This window comes from Balaenoptera borealis, assembly GCF_965194805.1.
Source record: "Balaenoptera borealis genome assembly, chromosome: 11".
Taxonomy (NCBI): Eukaryota; Metazoa; Chordata; class Mammalia; order Artiodactyla; family Balaenopteridae; genus Balaenoptera; species Balaenoptera borealis.
The window spans coordinates 46082202-46109785 of NC_138868.1; the positions used below are offsets into that span (position 1 = coordinate 46082202).

At 40.5% G+C, this 27584-nt stretch overlaps 1 protein-coding gene and 1 pseudogene across 6 annotated transcripts in view; one reads left to right on the forward strand and one right to left on the reverse strand.

The window, feature by feature from the left end:
- LOC309605602 (large ribosomal subunit protein eL42 pseudogene) overlaps nucleotides 1–27584 on the reverse strand; it is a 621562-nt pseudogene that overhangs the window by 202394 nt on the left and 391584 nt on the right. The window lies entirely within an intron of this gene.
- The window catches only part of RNF141 (ring finger protein 141), a 58894-nt gene continuing 45163 nt past the window's right edge, over nucleotides 13854–27584 (forward strand). For 3 of the 5 annotated variants that reach the window (XM_082341667.1, XM_082341665.1, XM_082341668.1), the window contains exon 1: nucleotides 14141–14224. The gene's annotated coding sequence lies outside the window, so the exon portion shown is untranslated. Of the gene's footprint in view, nucleotides 13954–14140; nucleotides 14605–27584 lie in introns of those variants that run through there. The other 2 variants (XM_082341669.1, XM_082341666.1) reach the window with 2 other exon arrangements.

Genomic DNA, 27584 nt, shown 5'->3' on the forward strand with positions numbered 1-27584 from the left:
ACTTTTGCTTTTCTTCCTTATTGTATTCGTTATCTGTTGCTGCATAACAAATTACCCGTAACCTTAATGGCTTATAATAACACTTATTATCTGGAGTTGTTGTGGGTCAGGAATCTGGGTGTGGCCAACCAGGCCCTCTGCTTCAGGGCTCTCACAGAGCTGCAGTCAAAGTGTCAGCCAGGGCTGTATTCTCAAGGCTCTTCTACGGGAGGAATTACTTTCGAGTTCATTCACATGGTTGTTGGCAGGGTTTAGTTCCTTGTTTGCTATTGGCCAAAGGCTGCCCTCAGTACTTTCCCATGTGGAACTCGCTATTGGGGCAGCTCACAGAATGGCAACTTGCTTCATCAGAGCCAGCAAGGCTGAAGGGTCAGAGAGTGTGCTAGTAAGATGGAAATCATCTTTTACACCTAATCTTGGAAGTTATACCCTATTACTTTTGCCATATTCTATTCATTATAAGCAAACTACTATGCCCAGCTCACACTTAAGAGGAGGGGATTATACGAGGGAATGAATAAATACCAGGAGGTGGGGGATCACTGGGAGTCATTTTAGAAGGCTGCCCCCCACGACGTTAATGATTCTTCTCTCCTTCTCTTTGCAACTTGTATATCTATGTTAGCATATGCCACATGGTATTACTGTTACTTGTGTTAGAAAAACTCAGTCTTCTTCCTGTGTGTCTTTCCTTTACTCTCACACTATTGCCACACTCACAGCACTTCTGACACCAGATATGTGTGGGGTTTTCTCCACAACAAGCATTTCTCTGGGACACCAGCTGGGTATCCTACAAGTTAACAGAATTCTGACGCAGTCCACCTGGAGATAGCGTCAGAGGCCACAGGTTAAGGGTTCAGTTCTATGAGCCTGCCCCTCCCTCCTACTTCAGACACCAATCAAATTCCAGGTTGTTACCCATGCTTCTAAACCACTGGCTATAAAGCAGAGGTTCCCACGACCCCTTGCTAAGGTGATCAATTTACTAGGATGGCTCACGGAACTCAGGAAAACAGTTTGCTGTTTACCAGTTTATCTAAAGGGATGTGATAAAGGATACAGATGCACATCCAGATGGAAGGGATGCACAGGACAAGGTATGTGGGAAGGGGTACAGAGCTTCTATGCCATCCCCAGATGCACCACGCTACCAGCACCTACAGGTGTCACCAACCTAGAAGCTCTCTGAACTCTGCACTTTGGGGATTTTTATAGAGGCTTCGTCGCATAGGCATGATCACTCATTAAGTCCATTTCCAGTCCCCCTCTGGAGAATGGGGGTGTGGTTGAAAGTTCTAAGCTTCTGATCATGACTTAGTCTTTCTGATGACCAGCCACCATCTAGAAGCCTACCAAAAGTCACCTCATTAGAACAAAAGACACGGCTATCACCCAGGAGAAAATTCCAAGGGATTTAGGAACTCTGTGTCAGGAACCACAGTCAAAAACAAAATATTAGATCAAAAGATGTTCCTAGTGCTTTTATCACTTAGGAAATTACAAGGGTTTTAGGCATTCTGTGCCTGGACCCTGAGGGTACTGTATGTATGTATTAACACACACATAGCTGGCTCTCAGTAAATGCTGAATGAATGAATGCATACACTTGTTCGGATTTCATGAGCTCCAAGTCAATACCTTTATCCAGCTCTCTGTATTGAGTGTTAAGATCATTCAATACAGGGCCAATTGTTCCTGACCATCCAAATATTGTTCTTCCTGATGACTTTTTTCTTGGTTTAGAATGCAGTTGTGAACAAGCCAGAAGAATACATAAAGGCTATTGTACTTGAACTTTACTCTATGAGTTGGCCATTGACTCACCTCTATGAGTAATCTCATATTAATATTTATTTTAACAAGGAAACTGCAGTGTTTTGGACTGTGGTCAAGTTAAAGAAAGTTGAGCTCCCTCAGCAACCACAAAACCAATAAATATAGGCAAAATTTGGCTCCTCGGTCTCTAGACTTTTACTTTAGTCTTTGAAGTCTAGGGTGCTTTCTTGGCAACCTGAAATTCTGCATACTAAATTCTAAGATTTTCTAGAAATTAGGACCATTTGGGGGCATTTCCAGACTTTTTTTTTAAGTACTCCAATCATTATTGTTATTTTGTTTGGGTTTTTGTCTTCAGATAAGTTGAAGACATTCTTCTGTGATCAAAAAAAAAAAAAAAAAGACAAAATCAGTTAAAAGTAAAATCTCCATGAATATCAAAAGACCTAATAGAATACTATGTTGTGCATATTCTTTTTCCTATGAAGATTACCATTTCATCAAAAGCTAAAATTGTAAATAATAGTAATAACAAAGACTTGGATGTTACAAAACTGCATAAAGCTACAGTATCATAGCAAAATATCTTAAACTCACATCATGTTTTCTCCACTAGTAGATTTCTTAAAAGATTCTATTAAAGGTGTACTATCAAGAGGAACTTCTATTTAGTAGAGGTATGGGGAGGAGATGTCTAAATCTGAAGATCCAGCATGGAAACTATGCTTGGGTTATAAATCTGGAAAGGGGGGTGGGATGAGGCATATGCCACTGTTAGACATCAGAGATGATGTGAACTCACCATGGGTATTGACTAGTGTCTAGGCAGAGGCAAGAGGCAAACCTGATGCCAGTGTGGACAGAAATATGGCTTTTTCTGTGGGAGATCTTGACCTCTGTCTGAAATCCCAGTGCAGGTAGATCAAAGCACTAAGATGCTCAGTGAAAATGACACAATGATACTTCAGTGAGTAAGTGGGTAGCCTGCATCTGCATGGGGAGAAATGTCATGTGGTGCCAACCAGAGCTGGGGAACACTTCAAACTTTACCGGAAGCAAGAGAATATTCCCATCCTTGCTTCCACCTCTGTATGTCCCCTTTTTAATACCCCTCATGGGAAGAGTCACTGCTAACCTGATTGATAAAGGCCAGGACCTCTAGTAGGCCTTATTTTACTGGTGAGTGGAGTTATTCTGCATTTAAGCTCAGGACTTATTCATGGCACTCAACTGTTGGCTTTCTGCTTCAGACCCTGGCATGGCCTGGTCTCTAGAGGCACGGTAGCCATCCTCATCCATCCCTTCCACACTATATATGTGGTTAGATAAGTGGACTTGTGGCTTCCGTTGCATCCTTTTTTGGATAGTATTTAGGCCTCCAGCTTTAAGCCCTATGCCCAAAGCAGCTTCCACAGAGAGCCCTGCATTGGGGTTTATTGGCTGATATAAATAAAGTGTGGGTAAAGGCAGAGATCATTATCCTTGTTACACTATCTATACTTCCTTTATTCTCCTTTTCTAGAATGATGGCTTGGGAAGCACCAATGTAATCTGCATTTATCTGGCTCTGTTGAAGCAGAATCCTACTCCTTGAAAAAAAAAAAAGTAACCCTCCATGTTTATCCAGAAGCAGGCAACTCAGATGTGTTCACGAGCAAGTATGGTCACCTTCCACCTGGCACTAAGTTTTTTCCCACTGCTCTTGGTCTAATTCCACTCCAGTAAGTGCTATCATATCTTCCATTAGGCACTCTGGCCACTTCTGCTTGCTTCTTCCTTTTCCCACCAAGCACCATGACTATTTCCTCTAGGTATCAATAAATCTACCAGGCACCACAGTCTCTACTGAGTACTGCTTCTATTTCCTCGGGGAACTGCCACACCAACAAGACACTGCTGACTTTGCCAGACTCTGCTGCTGCTTCCCTGGTAATATCCTCCGTGGCATCTACCAGCAATGCTACTTCTCTTGATGACACCTTGTCTACTAGAGACTGCTGCTTTTTCCTCTAGTCACCACAAAATTCTGCAGGCACTGCCATCTCTACCAGCTATTATTGCAGTTGCCTGACACCAGTGCTGATGCACTGGAATCCCTGATGTACCAAAGCTAAGGAATGTGCTGGATAGGCTTGCTGGATTTAGCAAAACAAACACCAGGATGCCCAGTTAAATTTGAATTTCTGGTAAACAATAAATAATATTTTAGTCCCAGTTATTTGTGTGAAGTAACATTTGGGACATACTTACACACACAAAAAATCTGTTGCATACCTGAAATTCAAATTTAACTGGGCATCCTGTATTTTATCTAGTAACCCTAGTGTGAAACAAGTGGATGATTAGTGCTTCTCTCTCCATTTGTGATTAACTCCATTTGAAGTGGACCAAAGCAGTACTTACCATAACCTAATATACTGACTTTTTAGTGCAGACAGCTGTTGCAGTTTTTATTAACATCCCTCTATAAATCTATGACATGGACTTGATTCCATGGGAATTGGTTCATGGATAAAATCTACTTAAAATCACCTCATTCCAGCCTACTCTCCATCCCATGACAAAGGCTTTATTAGGCAATCATTCATAATGGCCTGGCTTCCTTTTCCCTTCAGATGAGTTCTCTCCATAGAGGAAAAAAAGAGCAACAGAGGAGGAGGTTATCCCAACCAGATATTAAAACATATTATAAAACCCCTATAATTAAAACAATGCAGTACTAGTACATGAAAAGACTGATCAAGATTTAAAATCTTGTAATATTAAATTTAAATTAGGAATATCAGTATGAACTCTAGATTGTTATTTTCTTTTCAATTTCCCTAGTTCTGTCTACTGAAAAGGACTAGAAGTAATGACAATCCAATAGCTATGGATCTATCTAGCGACCAGATTGGACCTCTACATACCATTCCCCAGTAAAAGGATCCAGAATTCCTTGGAGGAATGGTAGTTCCAGATCTGGAGCAGGAAATATAGAAGATAAGCCAGGGACCAGAATGCAAGCAAGCTATAAAAGTCTTGTCAAAAAGACCATATACTGTGACTACCATTGGCTAAATATGGGACAATATAAATACCAAAAGTAATAATAAATGCAATTGATCAAATATATAAAACCCATGAATTCATAATTATACTAAAAAAGTTAAAATTCCACACATTGGACACAATTGCAAGTAACTAGGTACCAACTCCTTAAGAGGAAAGAATTTGGTATTTCTCCTGTCTTTCCTGTATGGAAGTATTTCAGTGTAACCAAATAGCCTTGGTTCGTAAGGAAAAGTTTTTTACAGAGTGATGTTGCTAAGTTCTGATAATTAGAAAATCACCCTAGTTTTGTAATCCCTAATAAAATGGATTCAGACTACCACCATAATGGATAAAGGCATTAGATGAAATGTTGATGGGAACCCCAGTGATCAGTCTTAATAAAGCAGATATCGTGGGCCTCCTGATGTGATGCAGCACGAAGCACACAGCACAACCTATGAAGTATTCCTGCCAAAACAGTTGAACATGAAACAAATCAAGCCTCTAAAGCCAAACTGCATATATGGGAAATACGGCAAGAAAAGGGAACAAGGTAAATGGAAGAAAACAGATAAATCCAGAATGTAGGGAGAGTCTATACAACCACTGACCCAGAGTGATAGTCCTTATGCGTTTAGGTAGCTAAACCTTGGTCCCTAGTTATTCAATCAAACACTCACCTAAGTGTTGCTGTGAAGGTATTTTGTAAATATAAAGTCTGTAATCAGTTGACTTTAGGTAAGGGAGATTATCCTAGATAATCTGGGTAGGTCTGATTCAATCAGCTGAAAGAATTTAAGAGCAAAACTGAGGCTTCCCAGAAGAAGAAATTCTGAGTGTGGTGTTTTCCACTCACGCCCAAGAGCTCCAGCCTGCCCTTCCTGACAGCTTGCTCTATGGATTTCCAGCTAAGCCCAATAGCCCCGACCACTAAATCAATTCCGTGCAATAAACTTCTTAGTTTATACTTCCTACTTGCTCTGTTTCTCCAGTTGAACCCCAACACACCCAGTTTTGGTAACAAGTTGATAGTATGAAAAAAGCAGGAGAGACAGACGGTTCTAAATTTTAAAAACCTTAAAATTTAACAATCAAATGCAATGAGAGGCCATAAAGGGCTACACTGAGATCAGTGATCACAGGACATAGTGAGGAAGGATTGTTTGGATCCTAATCCAAAACAAATCAGTACAAATTTACTATCTGTAAAAAGACTTTTTTTACATAATCTGGGAAATGTAATTATGGACCAGCTGCTTCTGGTCCTTGTTTTTCCACGTAGCAGAGTGATAAACTGACCTGGGTTTTGCTCTCCTGGGATAGACTTTGTCATTTCCCGTTAGTCTGTCTCTCTGACAACAAGGACCCAAAAAAACCAAGGTGAAGAGCTTCCAGGATTGGAGCAAGTAATCTCTATGTTGTTCTTGAACTTCCTCCATTCATTTCCCCCCACCAGGTCTGTATGCATTGGATTGATCCTTCCTTGGACTATATGTTATAATGGTAAGGTTTGAGGCTCACATTTGCACAAGGAGAAACATGACTTCTTTCATCTGTAGTATTATTAGGCCCAGTTGGTTTAGGAAAAAACAGACTTCCAGAGGGAAGAGCTTAAAGGAACAGAGACGGCTAATTGCTGGAAGTAAAACATTGCTGTGAAAGGATCTGACAGCTAGGGGAGAGAATGTTAACTTGTCCCTTAGCCAAAAAAGGTTGTCAGGGAAGTGGATTCCTCTGGCTTCAGTAAGGTAGAAAGTGTTCACAGAAAAAGCAGAAAATGGCAGAGGAGTTGTTGGCAGGAAAACGGGAATTCCTAGGGTCAAACTGAGATGGCTGAGGCAGAGAAGAAGCTTGCTTAAGGTGAGGGATGAGTTATGACAAAAGTAGGTGGGCCGTGAAGAGTTGTGTTAAGATTAGTGATCACAGAACATTGTGATGAAGGATTGTTGCGGAGGGTGCTCGGAGGTGGCTTGGATTGACAGGGTAACGCTGGGGGTAGATAGTATACAGAGCTGACTCTCCCCAAGATCCAGATAGATCTTTGGGGCAATGGGGTGGTAAATTCATCCATTTAAAACAGTTCCCAAACACTAAGGCCCATTTTGTTGACCTGCTCTGGCTTAATATTGAGTACCAGCACCTTAATGGTGTAGACTTAAAAGATAATACTTTAAGTTGCTTGGTCTGGCAGCAAGATACAAGATAGACTGAATAAATATGTTTCAGGATAGGTTGATTGGCTAAGGTATACTAATCTATCTGTGGATGTGGATCTAACATGGAACTTAGACTGAGATGATAGGAATAAACAAGAATGGGTTAAACCCAATAGTAAAATACAGTAGCTAAAACATGAGGTTCTGAAATCAGACAGTGGGTTTGAATCCCTGCTCTGCCATGTATGCACTACATGAAATTGGGCAAGTTATTTCACCTCTCTAGGACTCTTTTCTCTTCTGTAAAATTGAGATGATCTTAGTAGCTTTAAAATCTGTCTTTTAGGACCATTGTGAGGCTTACAGGAGATAATATATATAGAACACTAAGAACTCAAAAAAAAAAAAGGATTAAAAAAATGAGAAGAAATTTTAAAGAATATACAGGATACCATGACAGAATGCTTTAGGAGACAGAAAGAAATCTCTTTTTATGATTGAGCCTCGGAGACCAGAAGGAATATTGAGGCCACTTTGATATAGAAATTGTTGGGTTCAGGTGCCATTACTGTGGTATTCATTCCTATGGGAGATACCCTATGTAATTAGGGAAGTACAGGATTGATACACCAATGAAAGTTAACAATTGGCAATGTTGATTTGGGAGTCATCTGTATACAGGTGATAATTGAAGCTAGGAGTGCATGAGCTCTCCAAATGTTTAAAAAATAAAGGCAGAGGGCTGAGGCCAGAGCTTGAGAAGCAGCAGCCTGAGAGGAGGGATCAATCAGATGTAAAAACCTCAAAGTGCAGCATCCTGGAAGATGATGCTTTCATCTCAACTGTAGGTGACTTGTTGTTCCTCCGTATTCTACACTGATATAATTAAAAGCAGTAATTAGAGCGAAAGCAGTACATTGTGAGGGAAAAGCACTAGACTAGTGGCCAGAAAATCTGGATTCTAACCCAGCTTAGTTAACTTGCTCTGTAGTCCTTAGTTGAATCATTTCCCACCTTTGGATCTCAGTTTCCTCATCTATAAAAGAAAAATGTTGGACCAGATGATTTATTAGACAGTTCTTTTGACTTTATGATTTTATGAATTACATACAGGAAGTTAAAAATGTTTACAATCCATAGCCACTGAAAGCCTTCCTCATATATTCCCACAGTCCTGTCACAGATGTTTAGTGACCTTACGAAAAGCAGGAGACATTGGACATACTTTCCTAGAAAAGTATTTCAAAAGTCTCTCAAATCTTCCTGGTCTTCACTACAGGACTGTGTTTACTACAATTTTATTGAAGCCTCTGTGTTTTAACTGGAAAATACCTATATAAACTATGACAATCTGAATACACATTACAAATTGCAAGATTCATTATAAAAGGATCCTTCTTATAAAAGGATTCTCTTAGAGGTTTCTTCTCCCATAACTCTTCTTTAAAGTTTTTCTTAAAATTATAGTTGATTTACAAGGTTGTGTTAGTTTCAGGTGTACAGCGTAGTGATTCAGTGATATATATATTCAGATTCTTTTCCACTATAGGTTATGACAAGATATTGAATACAGTTGGACATTGTTGTTTATCTATTTTATAAATAGTAGTGTGTATCTGTTAATCCCAAACTCCTAATTTATCCCTCCCCCCATAACTGTTAATATTTATATTTATGGTTTCCTACAAACATTTTTCCTACACTTTTTCTATATATGAAAGAAAAATAAAGGCTTCCTTATCTTGCTACAAAACAACTTCATAAGTCCTATTCCAGAGAGAATTCTAACCTCTTCTATTATGGTTTTTAAGATAATCCTTATTACTGTCCTATTGTTTTACATTCTAGCTAATTCATTATGCTTGTGCAAAGTTAAGAAAAAAGCTGTAGTGATAAGAAAGAACTATCTAGAGATGTCAATAATAACACTAATTTAACACTAATTTTTAAATATTTTAGTCTTGTAGTCTTGCCTATAGTCTAATCCTCACTATACTCTCCATGAGGTATATAAGAGTACTCTGTTTTACAACATTTTTCTTTTTTTGGACTTCCCTGGTGGCACAGTGGTTAAGAATCCACCTGCCAGTGCAGGGACGATCCCTGATCCGGGTTTGATCCCTGGTGTGGGAAGGTCCCACATGCCACAGAGCAACTAAGCCCGTGCGCAACAACTACTGAGTTTGCACTCTAGAGCCTGCAAGCCACAACAACTGAGCCTGCGCACCACAACTACTGAAGCCCACGAGCTCTAGGGTCCACATGCCGCAACTACTGAGCCCGTGTGCTCCAACTACTGAAGGCCACGCTCCTAGAGCCCGTGCTCCACAACAAGAGAAGGCACTGGAATGAGAAGCCTGTGCACCACAATGAAGAGTAGCCCCCACTTGCTGCAACTAGAGAAAGCCCACGCACAGCAATGAAGACCCAACGCAGCCAAAAAGAAAAAAAAATTTTTTTAATAAAATTAAATTAAAAAAAATTTTATTTTCAGTTGCACCAGGTCTTAGTTGCAGCAGGCAGGCTCCTTAGTTGTGGCTCGCGGGCTCCTTAGTTGTGGCTTGTGGGCTCCTTAGTTGTGGCACACGTGCTCCTTAGTTGAGGCTGATAGGCTCCTTAGTTGCGGCTCGGGGGCTACTTAGTTGTGGCATGAGTGTGGGATCTAGTTCCCTGACCAGGGATCAAACCCATGTCGCCTGCATTGGGAGGTGGATTCTTAACCACTGCACCACCAAGGGAAGTCCCCCCAGTTTATAAAATTGAAGGCAATTTGCAGAGTGATTTTCCTGATTCCCAGGCTCAGATCAGGCTGAAATATAAAGCCTCTTAAAATTTTAATAGATATATCTTTTTTCCCAATATCATTAAGGTATAATTGGCATCTAATAAACTGCACATGATAGAAGTGTACAATTTGAGAAGTTTTGACACAGGTATACACCTATGAAACTATCACTATAATTAAGAAAATGAACATATCTATCACCCCAAAAAGTTTCCTCCTGCCCCTAAGTAATACCACCCTCCCACTCATCTCTACCCTGGCACCTTTTCATCCCCCAGCCCAAGTAACCACTGACCTTTGTGTCACTATAGTTTGGATTATCTAGAATTTTATATCAATGGAATCACACAGCATGAATTGTTTTTTAGTCTGGTTTCTTTCACTCAGAATAATTACTTTGAGATTCATCCATGTTGTTGAGTATATCAGCTGCTCATTGCTTGTTATTCCTGACGAGTATGCCATTGTGTGGATAAACCACAGTGTGTTTTCCATTTACCTGTTGATGGACATTTGGGTTGTTTCCAGTTTGGGCCTATTACAAATAATGCTGCTATGAATTCATGTATAAGTCTTTGTGGGTAAATACCTAGGAGTGGAATGGCTGGATCATATGGTAGGTGTATGTAGCTCTTTTAAAAATGGTCAAACTTTTTCCCAAAAAAGTTGTATCATTTTACATTCCCAACATGCAGTATATAAGAATTCCAGTTGTTCCACATCCTTGTCAACACTTTATATGATCAGTCTTTTTAACTTTAGCCATTCTAATAACTAGGGTGTGCAGTGATACCTCATTGTACTTCTAATTTGCATTTCCCTAATGATAATGATGTTGAGCATCTTTTCGTGTGCTTATATTGTCATCCACATATTTTCTTTGGTGAAGTGCTTATTTAAATTTTTTGTCCACTTAAAAAAATTGGTTGTCTTCTTATTGAATTGTAACATTTCTTTATATATTCTAGTTAGAAGTCCTTTGTCAAATATACGTTTTGCAAGTACTTTCTCCCAGTCTGGGCCTCACCTTTTTGTTTTCTAAAGTGTGTTTTGAAAAGCAGAAGTTTTAATTTTGAGGAAGTGAAATTTATCACATGTAATTTTTTTCCTTTTATGGATTGTGCTTTTTGTGCCGTTTTCTTAATCTTTGCCAAATCCAAGGTGACTAAGATTTTTCTCCTATGTTCTCTTCTATAAGGTTTATAATTTTAGCACTTAAATTTAGATTTATGATCCATTTTTAGTTAATTTTTGTATATGATATGAGGACAGGATCAAGATTCTTTTCTTTATTTTTATTTTTAGCACATGCTATCCAGTTGTTCCAGCATCATTTGTTGAAAAGATTATCCTTCCCCCATTGAACTGCTTTGGCATATTTCTTGAAAATCAATTGACCATATTTGTGTAGGTCGGTCTCTGCACTCTATTCTGTTACATTGCTCTATTTGCCTGTCTTTACACCAGTAACACACTGTGTTAATTACTGTGTCTCTTATAAAGTCTTGAAGTCAGGTAGTCTAAGTCCCTCAACTTTGTTTTTCTTGATCAAAGTTTTGGCTACTCTAGGTAGCATTTTCATAGAAATTTTAGAATCAGCTTTGTAATTCCCACAAAATGAACCTGCTATGATTTTTATTGGACTTGCCCTAAGTCTATAGATCAATTCAGAGAAAAATGACATTTTAAAACGATTGAATCTTCTGATCCATGAACATGATATATCTCTGTATTTAGATCATTAATTTCTCTCACAATATTTCAGAGTTTTCAATTTATATGTCTTTCACATTTTGGTCCAATGTATCCCTAAGTTTGTGTATGTGTGTGTTTGTTTTGGGGTTTTTTTGCTGCTAAATGGTATTTAAAACATTCCAAAGTCTAATTTTTCATTGTTACTATAGAGAAATAAACTGATTTTTATATACTGACTTGGTATCCTTCGAAACTCACTTCTAGTTCTAGTAGATTTTTTTTGTAGTATTCTAAAGTATTTTTGTCTGCAAATACAGTGTTCTTTCTTTCTTTCCAATGTAATGCCTTTTAAAAAACTTCTTTGTCTGTTTTTTTTTTTTTTTTTAATTTATTTATTTATCTATGGCTGTGTTGGGTCTTCGTTTCTGTGCAAGGGCTTTCTCTAGTTGCGGCGAGTGGGGGCCACTCTTCATCGCGGTGCGCGGGCCTCTCACTATCGCGGCCTCTCTTGTTGCGGAGCACAGGCTCCAGACGCGCAGGCTCAGTAGTTGTGGCTCACGGGCCTAGTCGCTCTGCGGCATGTGGGATCTTCCCAGACCAGGGCTCGAACCCGTGTCCCCTGCATTGGCAGGCAGATTCTCAACCACTGCGCCACCAGGGAAGCCCTCTTTGTCTGGTTTTATTGCACTGACTAGAACCTCCAACACTACATTTAACTGAAAGCAATTTTTTCAAAGAAATAGTCCTGACTCCTGGCCCAGATTAGGCTCAACTATAGGACTTTGTTGAATTTAATTAGATTTTTAAAAATCATTATGTATGGTTCATTATTAGGCTGTTAGTTTTTACCACATTCAAATATTCATCAAATGTTCAAATGTTGAACAATTACTGCATGCCAGGCTTTGCGCTGGTTGTCAGGGAGACAATCCTCAGTACACTCTCCATAAGGTATATAAAAGGAGTACACATAATACAACACTGTAAATCAACTATACTTCAATAAAAAAATTTTTTTAAGGGATACACAGACACATGGATCTGGCCCTAATGAAGTCTCACCACCTTACTGAGGCAGTTTAGAACAAGAGTTAAAAAGCACAGGCTCAGGGCTTCCCTGGTGGCACAGCGGTTAAGAATCCCCCTGCCAATTCAGCAGACATGGGTTCGAGCCCTGGTCTGGGAAGATCCCACATGCCGCAGAGCAACTAAACCTGTGCGCCACAACTACTGAGCCTGCGCTCTAGAGCCCACGAGCCACAACTACTGAGCCTGCATGCCACAACTACTGAAGCCCACGCGCCTAGAGCCCGTGCTCCACAACAAACGAAGCCATGGCAATGAGAAGCTCGCATGCTGCAACGAAGAGTAGCCCCCGCTCACTGCAACTAGAGAAAGCCCATGCGCAGCAACGAAGACCCAATGCAGCCAAAAATAAATAAATTAAATAAATAAATTTAAAAATATATTTTTTAAAAAAAAGCACAGGCTCAGGGTTCAGTCAGCTTGGGTTTGAATCTGCCTCTGCTCCTTACTGATTGGTTGACCTTGGAAAACTTGACTTTCTTAAGCCTGTTTCTTCAACTGTAAAATGAGAGTATTAATAATACCTACCTCATAGGACTGCTGTGCGGATTAAATGAATTAATACCTTCAAAGTACTCAGAACAGGGCTTGGCACATAGTAAATTGTCAACAAATATTATCTATTATTAGAGGGCAAGATTAGTTCTTGCAAGGTAAATCTACAAATGACTGGGGAAGGATGAGTGTGGCAACATGCCCAAGCATAAGAAATAGTTTAATTTAGCTGCTAAGCCTAAAGGCGATAGTGAGAGTCATACCTGGGTCTAAACCCTTGCTCTGCTGTTTATTGGCTGTGCAACTTGAAGCCAACTATTTAAACAAGAGCAATGCCTATAAAGTGCCTAGTATAGTATTTGGCACACAACAGATGCTTAATACACAGCAATTATCCACTACGGACGTTCTGAAAAGCCATGATCTCGCCAACATGTGCTCATAATAATAATAGTTGCCATTTACTAGGGCTTACCATTTTGGACCCTGTGCTGGTTACTTTCTATATATTCCCTTTTATGCTTCTTATTCTAGCTAGGTGAGCATAATGGGCCCCCTTCATGATAAAGAAACGAGATGATCTTTGTGTAGCTATAACCAGTGGGAGGTTGAAGGCCTAATAAGTAGTGGCTTGGAATCCAACCCTTGACCAAACCGGGGCTCGCAGTGCCTTTGCCACCCGCTGGGCTCTCGATCAGGGGATGGGGCCAGGAGAGCCGGCACCCGCCAGGCCGCACCCACTGCGGCCCCACGCAGCCTTAGCCTCGAGGAGCCTGCCAGGCGAGGCTTCTTCCGCCGCCACTAGGGCACGGCCCCCTCCTTGGCCTCCGCCGCCACACTTCCCTATCGGATGGCCTCCGGGGCCGGGGCCTCGCAGGTCCTCAGGAGAAGCTGAGCCAGCTAGCCGAAGCTCTGGGGAGGAAGGTTGGGCACCGTCTCTAAGCAACGCGCTGGGGCGGGGGGAGGGGGCACGCCCTGTACGTCACTGAGGTGCGACCGGGCGGCGGTTAGAGCCGCCGCCGCCGCCGCCGCCGCCGCCGCCGCCGCCGCCGCCGCCGCCGCCGCCGCCGCCGCCGCCGCCGCCGCCGCCGCCGCCGCCGCCGCCGCCGCCGCCGCCGCCGCCGCCGCCTGCGGGTGTGAGAGGCTGGCTGAGGCGGCGCCGCTGCTGCCGGAAGCGCGATGCCTTGAACCTGGGGTGAGCTCCGTAGCGCTGGTCTGTCGCCGCTTCCCCTGCCCGCTGCTCCACAACCCTCGGACAGGGAGGAGAAACGCCGGCCAGGCCTCGACTGCCGCGCCGGGCTTCCGTGGGGAGACAAGCCCCGACCCGCCGCCGCCGTTTCTAGGCCTCGGCTTAGGGTGTGGAGCTGGCTTGGGAGGCCCTTCCGTGGTCGCACTGTCTCTAAGCCAGTGGTTTCCAGTGACAGAGCGTGGAAGTGGCTTGTCCCGTTTTGCGGGGGGGAGTGGTTCTGGGGGATCAGGAGACAGCTTTTCCTCCTCGAGCGCGGATCCGCTTTTGAATGTTGCCGCCGGCGCAGTCAGTCGGCCAGCGGACGTAGCTGTTGGTTCCGAGTGCAGGTGCGCTTGAGGCGGGGCGGTGGCGGAAGGGTGGTGGGTGTGTTGAGTTAACGCGCGAGTGAGGCTAGAAACCTGTGCGCGCCCGCCGCCCGGGACACCCCAGTTAGAAACCCTTGCCTGGGTGATGGCTCAGAAATGGCCAAGTCCGTCTACTTAACCCGTCCTCCCGTTCTAAATTAGCTTAGGCTGCTCCCCTTGCCAAAGGCCTGGCCTTGTCGAACCAGCCACCGTGAGACCCGGCAGAGACCAGAAGTTTTCTGGCTACTAATTGTAGTATTCATTCTTGGAAAGGAAACTTTCTGTGTCGCTTTTGAAATGATTTCTTTGTTATTTTTATCGTGTTACAGAATGCGAGTTTACTATTATTGTTCAAATTTATCCCCAGCCCCTTTAAAATTGCAGTGTACGTCCGTGTTCTGACCCTGTCCTACTTCACCGTGCCAGGTGATGCAGTTCTCATCTCTGGCGTATTTCTAAAGCGGCCGTGACACTTCCTGTGGCTTACAACTCTTAGATCTTATGCATGAAGTGATTCTTTTCTACCTCCCCCCACCCCGCGCGCCCATTCTTCCTGCTATAATATGAGCTCCATCCGTTCTGAATTTCATCTGGAACGTGAGGTGCCCCGGACCAACGATCCTAAATTAGTCGTCTCTATATTGGAAAGCCCTCTAAGAAGTGATGCTTTCTGAATTCAGAACTCAAAAATAGTATGAATATTTCTCCTTTCCTCTGATGCTGCCTGGCTGCAGTTTCTAAATATTTCCCTCCAGGATATGGTTGTGTGTTTCCAAAATGTGTTCTTTGTCATTTGATAAAAGTGAGTTTTATATTTGGTGTGTGTTGTCTGATCCTTCTTAGTTCACATTTAAGCACTTGGCACACTTCCTTTCCCTTTCTCTTCCCCAAAAGGCAGAGAATGTCCAGAGAGAATTCTTACAAATCTAGTTAGTGCATTTTTCCAGATATGAAATGTATTTAGTAAACATCCTGGTGATATCAGAAACCCATGTTTTCAGTCTCCAAGTACTATCCTTTTGTAGTTTTTCTTTATGTAAAATTTTTGTCTGATTAAGGTCTTGGAGCCCAGAACAGGCATTCTAGACTCTATAGTGGCTCTGACTAGTCTGATAGTTTCAATATGGTCTGTAATAACTGCTGTTACTTTCTTGTCTTGCAGGACAGCTGATAATCTGTTTACAGATCTAGAGTTTGAGTAAACAATGAGAAATAAAATAGGGACCTAGTTTTTAGTACTTAGTTTTTTTACTGATGCTAAAACGGACTTAACAGTGAAAATAGTTGATGATTATTTCAACTATAAATATCTCTTCTGTAAGTAAAGAAGTTGATACAAAATTTCATGGAGGTCTCAGAGAGGTTTACTAAATACTACAGTATTTGTGAGCTAGTCATCTTGTATTTCCAGGCTTTTCATCTTTGCTTTAATCCTTTTATGAATGGATATGGTTTAAATTTTCCTGAAGGTTTTTTTTTTCCAGTTACCCATGATGTGATTTTTATAGCTTTACAAAGCATATTTGAACTACAGCAATTCATTTTGTTAGAAAAAGCAGTGATCAAGTGTATGTTACCACCCACTAGGGAATGTGGCATTTTTGGAATCCTTGATATTCTTATGAGTTTCAAAATAACAATTATTCTTTATTTAGAAAATCCTTCAAATGTTTTTTTGAAAGCACATTGTTATCCTGCTTGAAAGGACTAAATTATAGGGGCACAATAGTATGAGAGCTGCCAGTTCTTTGAGAAGTCTTGACCAGAGATTTATCTTTTGCTGAATTCTATGCCAGTGGTTTGCAAATTAAGTTCCTGTTCAATACTGCTGTTTCATAATCTAGAGGGAAGTATTTTGCTCATACCAAATAATGAAAATTTCTCAATTTACATAAACATTAATGATACATTTTTACAATTTTATATTTTTTCTTCCATGTATTTTTTTTAACTTCAGCTTCTCTGCAACTAGTAGATGACTGAACAAGTTAACAAAACTCAAAAGAATACTAAGTTAATAATAAAAAACCAGAAACTGTCAGCAATATTTACTGTATCCATTCATAAACATTTATTGTGTGCTTATGTATCTGCCAGAAGAGAGAACACAGCTACTACCCTCAAGAAGCTCACAGAGGGGGATGGTCAAGTGACCTAACTGATGATATGTGCTGTGATAGAAGAATGTGCCGAGTCACCAAAGAGGAACATTGAAAAACCTGTGGCGGGTGACTAGAGGGTGGCCTCAGCAGATTGTTTCATGAACATGCATGCACCCTTGATTGTGGTTTTATTGCATCTAGATCACAGAGTCATATTTTTATGCCCATGATGGATGTTGACATTTATCATTTTATGGTATTCAAAATGAACTGTAAATCCCGGGCTCTCTCCACTGAACCAGGTTGAGAACCGCTTTTCCATGCTCTTTCAGTAGTCTCTAGATAGTGTTCCCTTTTAATCTGAGGAGTTAATAATTAGGTTTCCCAGATACCTGATACCAAGTGGAATTACAAGATAACAAGTTAATATGCTGCCTCAAATTATAGATTTTATTCAAAGTTAGGACACCAGTTCAAAACAATGCAGAAACAAAAGGGACCATTTTCTTTTTTTCGGGGGGGGCTACTTTTCATTGAGGTATAATTGATGTACAATATTATATAAGTTTCAGGTGTACAACACAGTGAATTATAATTTTTAAAGGTTATACTCCATTTATAGTTACTATAAAATATTGGCTATATTCCCTTTGTTGTACAATATATCCTCGTAGCTTACCTATTTTATACACAATAGTTTGTATATCTTAATCCCCTATCCCTATCTTTCCCCTCCCCTTTTCCCTCTCCCCACTGGTAACCACCAGTTTGTTCTCTGTTATATCTGTGAGTCTGTTTCTTTTTTGTTATATTCACTAGTTTATTTTTTTAGATTCCATATATTAGTGATGCATATGGTGTTTGTTTTTCTCTGTCTGACTTACTTCATTACTTCAATTTCAGGTGTACAGCAAAGTGAATCAGTTATACATATACATATATCCATTCTTTTTTAGATTATTTTCCCATATAGGCCATTACAGTGTACTGAGTAGTGTTCCCTGTGCTATACAGTAGGTCAATATTAGTTAACTATTTTATATATAGTAGTGTGTATATGTCAATCCCAATCTCCCAATTTATCCCTCTCCCCCTTTCCCCCTTGGTAACCATAAGTTTGTTTCCTACATCTGTGACTCTATTTCTATTTTGTAAATAAGTTCATTTGTACCATTTTTTTAGATTTCACATATAAGCAATATCATATGATATTTGTCTTTCTCTGACTTAATTCAGTCAGTATGACAAACTCTAGGTCCATCCATGTTGCTGCAAATGGCATTATATTTCGTTCTTTTTTATGGCTGAGCAATAGTCCATTGTATATATATGTACCACATTTTCTTTATCCATTCATCCATTGATGGAGATTTAGGTTGCTTCCATGTCCTGGCTATTGTAAATAGCACTGCAATGGATATTGGGGTGCATGTATGTTTTCAGATTATGGTTTTCTCTGCATATATGCCCAGGAGTGGGATTGTTGGATCATATGGTAGCTCTATTTTTAGTTTTTTAAGGAACCTTCATTTTGTTCTCCATAGTGGCTATACCAATTTACATTCCCGCCAAGAGTGTAGGAGGGTTCCCTTTTCTCCACACCCTCTCCTGCATTTATTGTTGTAGATTTTTTGATGATGGCCATTCTGACCGGTGTGAGGTGGAGGTTTGATTTGCATTTCTCTAATAATTAGTGACATTGAGCATCTTTTCTTGTGCTTGTTTGGCCATCTGTATGTCTTCTTTGGAGAAATGTCTGTTTAGGTCTGCACATTTTTTGATTGGGTTGTTTGTTTTTTTGAAATAGAGCTGCATGAACTGTTTGTATATTTTGGAGATTAATCCCTTGTCAGTTGCTTCCTTTGCAAATATTTTATCCCATTCTGTGGGTTGTCTTTTTGTGTTTATGGTTTCCTTTGCTGTGCAAAACCTTTTAAGTTTAATTAGGTCCCATTTGTTTATTTTTGTTTTTCTTTTCATTACTCTAGGAGGTGGATCAAAAAAGATCTTGCTGCAATTTACATCAAAGAGTGATTTTCCTGTTTTCCTCTAAGAGTTTTATAGTGTCCAGTGTTACATTTAGGTCTTTAATCCATTTTGAGTTTATTTTTGTGCATGGTGTTAGAGAATGTTCTAATTTCATTCTTTTACATGTAGCTGTCCAGTTTTCCCAGCACCATTTATTGAAGAGACTGTCTTTTCTCCATTATATATTCTTGTCTCCTTTGTCATAGATTAATTGACCATAGGTGCATGGGTTTATCTCTGGGTTTTCTATCCTGTTCCATTGATCTATATTTCTGTTTTTGCACCAATACCATACTGTGTTGATTACTGTAGCTTTGTAGTTTAGTCTGAAGTCAGGGAGCCTGATTCCTCCAACTCCGTTTTTCTTTCTCAAGATTGTTTTCACTATTCGGGGTCTTTGTGTTTCCGTACAAATTTAAAAATTGTTTTGTTCTGGTTTTGTGAAAAATGCCATTGATAATTTGATAGGAATTGCATTGACTCTATAGATTGCCTTTGGTAGTATAGTCATTTTGACAATATTGATTCTTCCAATCCAAGAACATGGTATATCTTTCCATCTGTGTCATCTTCAGTTTCTTTCATCAGCATTTTATAGTTTTCAGAGTACAGGTCTTTTGCCTCCTTAGGTAGGTTTATTTCTACGTATTTTATTCTTTTTGATGCAGTGGTAAATGGAATTGTTCCCTTAATTTCTCTTTCTGATCTTTTGTTGTTAGTGTATAGGAATGCAAGAGATTTCTGTGTATTGATTTTTTATCCTGAAACTTTACCAAATTCATTGATGAGCTCTAGTAGTTTTCTAGTAGCATCTGTAGGATTTTCTATGTATAGTATCTTGTCATCTTCAGTGACAGTTTTACTTCTTCTTTTCCAGTTTGGATTCCTTTTATTTCTTTTTCTTCTCTGATTGCCATGGCTAGGACTTCCAAAACTATGTTGAATGAAAGTGGTGACAGTGGACATCCTTGTCTTGTTCCTGATCTTAGAGGGAATGCTTTAAGCCTTTCACCATTGAGAAAGATGTTAGCTGTGGGTTTGTCATATATGGCCTTTATTATGTTGAGGTAAGTTCCCTCTATGCCCACTTGTTGGAGAGTTTTTATCATAAATGGGTGTTGAATTTTGTCAAAAGTTTTTTCTGCATCTATTGAGATGATCATATGGGTTTTATTCTTCAGTTTGTTAGTGTGGTGTATCACACTGACTGATTTGTGGATATTGAAGAATCCTTGCATCCCTGGGATAAATCCCACTTGATCATGGTGTATTATCCTTTTAATGTATTGTTGGATTCGAATTGCTAGTATTTTGTTGAGGATTTTTGTGTCTATGTTCATCAATGATATTGGCCTGTAATTTTCTTTTTTTGTGGCATCCTTGTCTGATTTTGGTATCAGGATGATTGTGGCCTCATAGAATGAGCTTGGGAGTGTTCCTTCCTCTGCAATTTTTAGGAGGAGTTTCAGAAGGATAGGTGTTAACTCTTCTCTAAATGTTTAATAGAATTTGCCTGTGAAGCCATCTGGTCCTGGACTTTTCTTTGTTGGAAGTTTTTAAATTACTGTTTCATTTTCAGTACTTGTGATTGGTTTGTTCATATTTTCTGTTTCTTTCTGGTTCAGTCTTAGAAGGTTGTACCTTTCTAAGAATTTGTCCATTTCTTCTAGGTTGTCCATTTTATTGGCATGTAGTTGTTTGTAATAGTCTCTTATGATCCTTTGTATTTCTGTTGTGTCAGTTGTAACTTCTATTTCATTTCTAATTTTATTGTTTTGAACCCTCTCCCTTTTTTCCTTGATGAGTCTGGCTAAAGGTTTATCAATTTTGTTTATCCTTTCAAAGAAGCAGCTTTTAGGCTCATTGATTTTTTTCTATTTTCTTCATCTATTTCATTTATTTCTGCTCTGATTTTTATGATTTCTTTCCGTCTACTAACTTTGGGTTTTGTTTGTTCTTCTTTCTCTGGTTGCTTTAGGTGTAAGGTTAGGTTGTTTATCTGAGATTTTTCTTGTTTCCTGAGGTAAGATTATATTGCTATAAACGTCCCTCTTAGAACTGCTTTTGCTGTGTCCCATAGGTTTTGGATCTTTGTCTTTCATTGCAGTTGTCTCTAGGTATTTTTTTGATTTCCTCTTCGATTTCTTCAGTGATCCATTGGTTGTTTAGGAACATATTGTTTAGCCTCCATATATTTGTGTTTTTTACAGTTTTTTCCTGTAATTGACTTCTAGTCTCATAACGTTGTGGTCAGAAAAGATGCTTGATATGATTTCAATTTTCTTAAATTTGCTGAGGCTTGATGTGTGGCCCAAGAGGTGATCTATCCTGGAGAATGTTTCATGGGCACTTGAGAAGAAACTGTATTCTGCTGCTTTCAGATGGAATGTTCTATAAATATAAATTAAGTCCATCTGATCTAATACGTCATTTAAGGCCTGTGTTTCCTTATTGATTTTCTGTCTGGATCACCTCTCCATCGATGAAAGTGGGTTGTTAAAGTCCCCCACTATTATTGTGTTACTGTCAGTTTCTCCTTTTATGGTTCTTAGCATTTGCCTTATATAGTGAGGTGCTCCTGTGCTGGGTGCATATATATTTACGATTGTTATATCTTCTTCTTGGATTGATCCCTTGATCATTATGTAATGTCCTTCTTTGTCTCTTGTAACAGTCTTTATTTTAAAGTCTATTTTGTCTGATATGAGTATTGCTACTCCAGCTTTCTTTTGATTTCCATTTGCATAGGATACCTTTTTCCATCCCCTCACTTTCAGTCTGTATGTGTCCCTAGATCTGAAGTGGATCTCTTGTAGACAGCATACATACGGGTCTTGGTTTTGTATCCATGCAGCTAGTCTATGTCTTTTGGTTGGAGTATTTAATCCATTTACATTTAAGGTAATTATTGATATGTATGTTCTTAATGCCATTTTGTTAATTGTTTTGGATTTGTTTTTGCAGGTCTTTTTTCTTCCTTCTCTTTTGTTCTCTTGTCTTGTGATTTGGTAACTATCTTTAGTGTTGTGTCTGGATAGCTTTCTCTTTTTTGTGTATGTATCTACTGTAGATTATTGGTTTGCAGTTCCCATGAGGTTTTGATATAGCAGTCTATATATATATATGATTGTTTAAGTTTCTGGTCTCTTAATTTCTAATGCATTTCCAATATCCTGCATTTGTACTCTCCTCACAGTTGCTGGCTGTGATATCATATTTGTGTGTGGATGATTTCCTACCTTTACTTTATATTTGCCTTTACCAGTGAGCTTTCCCATTTGTAATTTTCTTGTTTCTAGTTGTGGCCTTTTCTTTTCTGCCTAGAGAAGTTCCTTTAGGATTGTTGTAAAGCTGGTTTGGTGGTGCTGAATTCTTTTAGGTTTTGCTTGTCTGTAAAGCTTTTGATTTATCCGTCAAATCTGAATGAGGCGCTTGCTGAGTAGAGTATTCTTGGTTGTAGGTTTTTTCTTTTCATCATTTTAAATATTTCATGCCACTCCCTTCTGGCCTCAGAGTTTCTGCTGAAACTCTGAGTTTCTGGGATTCCCTTGTGTGTTATTTGTTGCTTTTCCCTTGTTGCTTTTAATATTTCTTCTTTGTCTTTAATTTTTGTCAGTTTGATTAATATAAGTCTTGGTGTGTTCCTCCTTGAGTTTATCTTATATGGGACTTTCTGCACTTCCTGGACTTGAGTGAGTGTTTCCCTTCTCATGTTAGGGAAGTTTCTGGCTATAATCTCTTCAAATATTTTCTCAGGCCCTTTCTGTCTCTCTTCTTCTGGGACCCCTATAATGCAAATGTTGGTGCGTTTAATGTTGTCCCAGAGGTCTCTGAGACTGTCCTCATTTCTTTTCATTGTTTTTTCTTTATTCTGTTCTGCAGCAGTGATCTCTACCACTCTGTCTTCCAGCTTACTTATTTGTTCTTCTGCCTCATTTATTCTGCTGTTGATTCCGTCTAGTGTATTTTTCACTTCAGTTATTGTATTGTTCATCTTTGTTTGTTTGTTCTTTAAATCTTTAAATCTTTGTTAAACATTTCTTGTATCTTCTCGATCAGTGCCTCCATTCTTTTTCTCAGATCTTGGATCATCTTTACTATCATTACTCTAAATTATTTTTCAGGTAGATTGCCTATCTCCACTTCACTTAGTTATTCTTTTGGGTTTTCATCTTGTTCCTTCATCTGGAGCATATTTCTCTGTCGTCTCACTTTATGAAACTTTCTGTGTGGATGGACTCCTTTCCACAGGCTGCAGGATCATAGCTCCTCTTGCTTCTGGTGTCTGGCCCCTGGTGTGTGAGGTTGGTCCTGAGACTTGTTCAGGCTTCCTGGTGGGAGGGACTGGTGCCTGCCCACTGGTGGGTGGAGCTGGGTTTTGTCCCTCTGGTGGGCAGGGCCGTGTCAAGGGGTGTGTTTAGGGGTGGCTGTGAGCTCAGTACAGCTTTAGGCAGCCTGTCTGCTGATGGGTGGCGCTGTGTTCCTGTCTTGCTGGTTGTTTAGCCTGAGGCGTCCAGCACTGGAGCCTGTAGGCTGTTGTGTAGGGCCAGGTCTTTGTGCCAAAATGGGGGCCTCCAGGAGAGCTCATGATGATCAGTATTCCCTGGGGCCTCTGCCACCAGTGACCTTGCCCCCACAGTGAGCCACAGACAACCCCTGCCTCCATAGGAGACGCTCCAAACCCACAGGTAGGTCTAGCCCAGGCTCCTATGAAGTCACTTCTTTGTGCTGGGTCCCAGTACACATGAAATCTTGTGTATGCCCTCAAGAGTGGAGTCTCTGTTTCCCTCAGTCCTGTGGAGCTCCTGCACTCAAGGCCCACTGGCTTTCTAAGCCAAATGCTCGGGGGGCTCCAATTCCAGCTCAGACTGGGGAGCCTGACATGGGGCCCAGAACTCTCACTCTTGTGGGAGAATCTCTGTAATACAATTATTTTCCAGTTTGTGGGTCACCCATCCTACTGGTACGGATTTGATTATATTGCAAAAGCGCCCCTCCTACCATCTAGTTGTGGCTTTTCTTTGTCTTTGGATGTAAAATATCTTTTTTTGTAGGTTCCAGTCTTTCTTGTCCGTGGTTGTTCAGCAGTTAGTTGTGATTTTGGTGTTTTCATGTGAGGAGGTGAGCTCTAGTCCTTTTACTCTGCCGTCTTGTCGGGAATCGAGAGGTTGCTTTTGGTTTGGATGCTTGCTGCCTCTTTCCTCAGTGTGTGTTGGCTGTTATTCCTTTGATATGAGTGTGTAGGTGCAGCAGGCCATGCGCACACCTGATACAGCAGGGACAGTAATTGGCTCCTCCTCCCGTGGATCCCAGTGGCAACCACAGCCCACACACTCCCTGGACAGCAGGGGCAGTGCTTGACACCTGCTCGCTGCCTGTGCACACTCCCCAGATGGTGGGGGCAGCGATTGCTGCCTGCTCACAGGTTTTCCAACAGTAGCGGTGGCCCACGCCCCCCTGGGACAGTGGGGGCAACACTTGGCGCCCATTCACAGGTCTTGCAGCGGCGGCCCTCGCACTTCCAGGACAGCAGGGGCAGCAACTGGATCCTGCTTGCAGGTCTCTTAGTGGTGGCGGCTACCTGTGCCCACCTCTGGAGCCCATAATGACAGTGGTGGTGGCCTGTGCCTGTCTCTGGAGCCCACAGTGGCAGTGGCAGCTCACACCTGCCCCCAGAGCTTGTGTAGGTGGTGTCCTGTTGCCTGAGACCATGCGTGCAGGGAAAGAAGCTCCTATAGCAGTCCCACCCCTCTCCTTGCACGCCCCCCAGCAGTGGCGCCTTGCCTCTCTGGTTGGCCCAGGCTTCTTCTGAGCACACCCTCAGTTGCCACACTCTAGGCTCTTCAGGCTGTCTCCACACAGCCAACCCTGGTCCTCTCCCTGGGTCTGACCTCCGAAACCTGAGCTTCAGCACCCAGCCTCCGCCCACACCGGTGGACAAGCATCTCAGCCTGGGGAGTACAAGGTGATGGTACCAACGTCTGTGCAGGTCACTCTCCATTTTGCCTTCTGCAATCCGGTTTCTGCACTCTGCTCAAGGCTTCAAGGCTCCCCTTCCATCCAGGCTGATCTCCCCGCCAGTGAGGGGACTTCCCAGGGTACGGGAACCTTACCTCCTTCACAGCTCCCTCCCTAGGGTGTAGGTCCCATCCCAATTCTTTTCTCTTTCTCTTTTTTTCTTTTTCTTTTGTCCTTCCTGGTTACATGGAGGTTTTCTTGCCCTTTAGGAAGTCTGAGGTCTTCTGCCAGTGTTCGGTAGATGTTTTGTGCAAATCGTTCCACTTGTAGATGTGTTTTTGACGTATTTGTAGGAAGAGGTGAGCTCCATGTCTTACTCATCCGCCATCTTGATTCCTCTCCCTCATTGTAGTTTTGATTTGCGTTTCTCTAATAATTAGTGATGTTGAGCATTTTTTCATGTGCCTATTGGCCATTTGTATGTCTTCTTTGGAGAAGTGTCTATTTAGGTCTTCTGACCATTTTTTTATTGGGTTTTTTTTTTTTTATTATTGAGTTGTATGAGTTGTTTGTATATTTTGGAAATTAAGCCCTTGTCAGTTGCATCGTTTGCAAATATTTTTTCCCAGTCCGTAGGTTGTCTTTTTGTTTTGTTTATGGTTTCCTTTGCCTTGCAAAAGCTTATAATTTTGATTAGGTCCCATTTGTTTATTTTGCTTTTATTTATATTGCCTTGGGAGACTGACCTAAGAAAACATTACTACAGTTTCTGTCAGAGAATGTTTTGCCTATGGTCTCTTCTAGGAGTTTTAGGTTGTCATATCTTATATTTAAGTCTTTAAGCCATCTTGAGTTTTTTGTTTTCTTTTTAAATTTTATTTATTTATTTATTTATTTATTTATTTATTTATGGCTGTGTTGGGTCTTCGTTTCTGTGCGAGGGCTTTCTCTAGTTGCGGCAAGTGGGGGCCACTCTTCATCGCGGTGCGCGGGCCTCTCACTATCGTGGCCTCTCTTGTTGCGGAGCACAGGCTCCAGACACACAGGCTCAGCAATTGTGGCTCACGGGCCTAGTCGCTCTGCGGATGTGGGATCTTCCCAGACCAGGGCTCGAACCCGTGTCCCCTGCATTGGCAGGCAGATTCTCAACCACTGCGCCACCAGGGAAGCCCCCTTGAGTTTATTTTTGTATATGGTGTGAAGGAGTGTTCTAACTTCATTGATTTACATGTGGCTGTCCTGCTTTCCCACCACCACTTGCTGAAGAGACTGTCTTTTCTCCATTGTATGTTCTTGCCTCTTTTTTCAAAGGTTAATTTACTGTAGCTGTGTGGATTTATTTCTAGGCTCTCTATTCTGTTCCATTGATCCATATGTCTGTTTTTGTGCCAATACCACACTGTTTTGATTACTGTAGCTTTGTAGTATTGTCTGAGTCTGCGAGGGTTATGCCTCCATCTTTGTTCTTTCTCCTCAGAATTGCTTTGGCAATTCTGGGTCTTTTATGGTTCCATATAAATTTTAGGATTATTTGTTCTAGTTTTGTGAAAAATGTCATGGGTAATTTGATAGGGATTGCATTAAATCTGTAGATTGCTTTGGGTAGTATGGTGATTTTAACAATATTAATTCTTCCAATCCAAGAGCATAGAATATTTTAACATTTCTTTGAATCATCTTCAGTTTCCTTTATCAATGCTTTATAGTTCTCAGCATATAAGTTTTTCACCTCCTTGGTTGGGTTTATTCCTAAGTATTTTTTCGGGGTGGGGGGGTGTGCAATTTTAAAAGGGATTTTTTTTTTACTTTCCCTTTCTGGTATTTCATTTTTAGTGTAAAGAAATGCAACAGATTTCTGTATGTTAATCTTGTATCCTGATACCTTGCTGAATTTATTTACCAGTACTAGTAGTTTTTGTGTGGAGTCGTTAGGGTTTTCTATATATATTATCATGTCATCTGCATATAATTACAATTTTACCTCTTAAAAGGGACCATTTTGTAACTCAATAAACAAACAACTAAATCTCTTTAATATCTGTTTGGTGGGCATATTGATTAAGTTATCATTAATATTTTACATGAAATCTTAAAACCATATATTTCAAAAGTTTAATTTTTTCTTTATTAAGAATTGTAGGTATAATTTAAAGTTTTCAGTCTGGTTGATTAGAATATTTTATTGCATTTTTATTAAATGAGTACAGGAATGCTAGAGGGAATTTAAGTTTCACTTTGGGAGTGAAATATTAGGTTAGAGGTCACCTTCTCCACTTCTCATTCAAGCAAAAATTTTCTCTAAAACACTAATTAGATGAACTTCTTATTTTTGCTTAAACACCTCCACCTTTCCAAGAATGCAAGCTCACATGCTTTGCAAGACAGCCCTTAACCCTTCTGGATAATTATGGATGATAGGAAATTCTTATATTGACCTGAAATCAGCCTAATTTATACTGACCATTCTGGTCTCTGTAATTATATAAAGTAAATATTACTTCCTCTTCCACGTGAAAGCTCTTCAGGTGTTTGAACAAACCTATCATCATGCTCCATGTTGTTACGGAACTATGATTATCTAGAATAAATTGCTTTGCTTCCTCTTCTAGATCCATAACATCTTGTGTGCTTTCCCAAATATATTCAAATGATTAGTGCCCTTTAAAAGTGTCACTGCTTAGAGCTGATTAGAGAACTTTGGTGTGTTGGAACCATTATAGAGCACAGTGGAACTAGGCTCTTGCTCTGGACATCTGCTTCTAGCAAGAGTTTAGGATTATTTTAGCATCTTTCTTATCGCTATTTACTGTTTACTTATTTTGACTGGAACCCTCAGACCTTTTGTATTTTATTTGCTTTTAAACATAACTTACC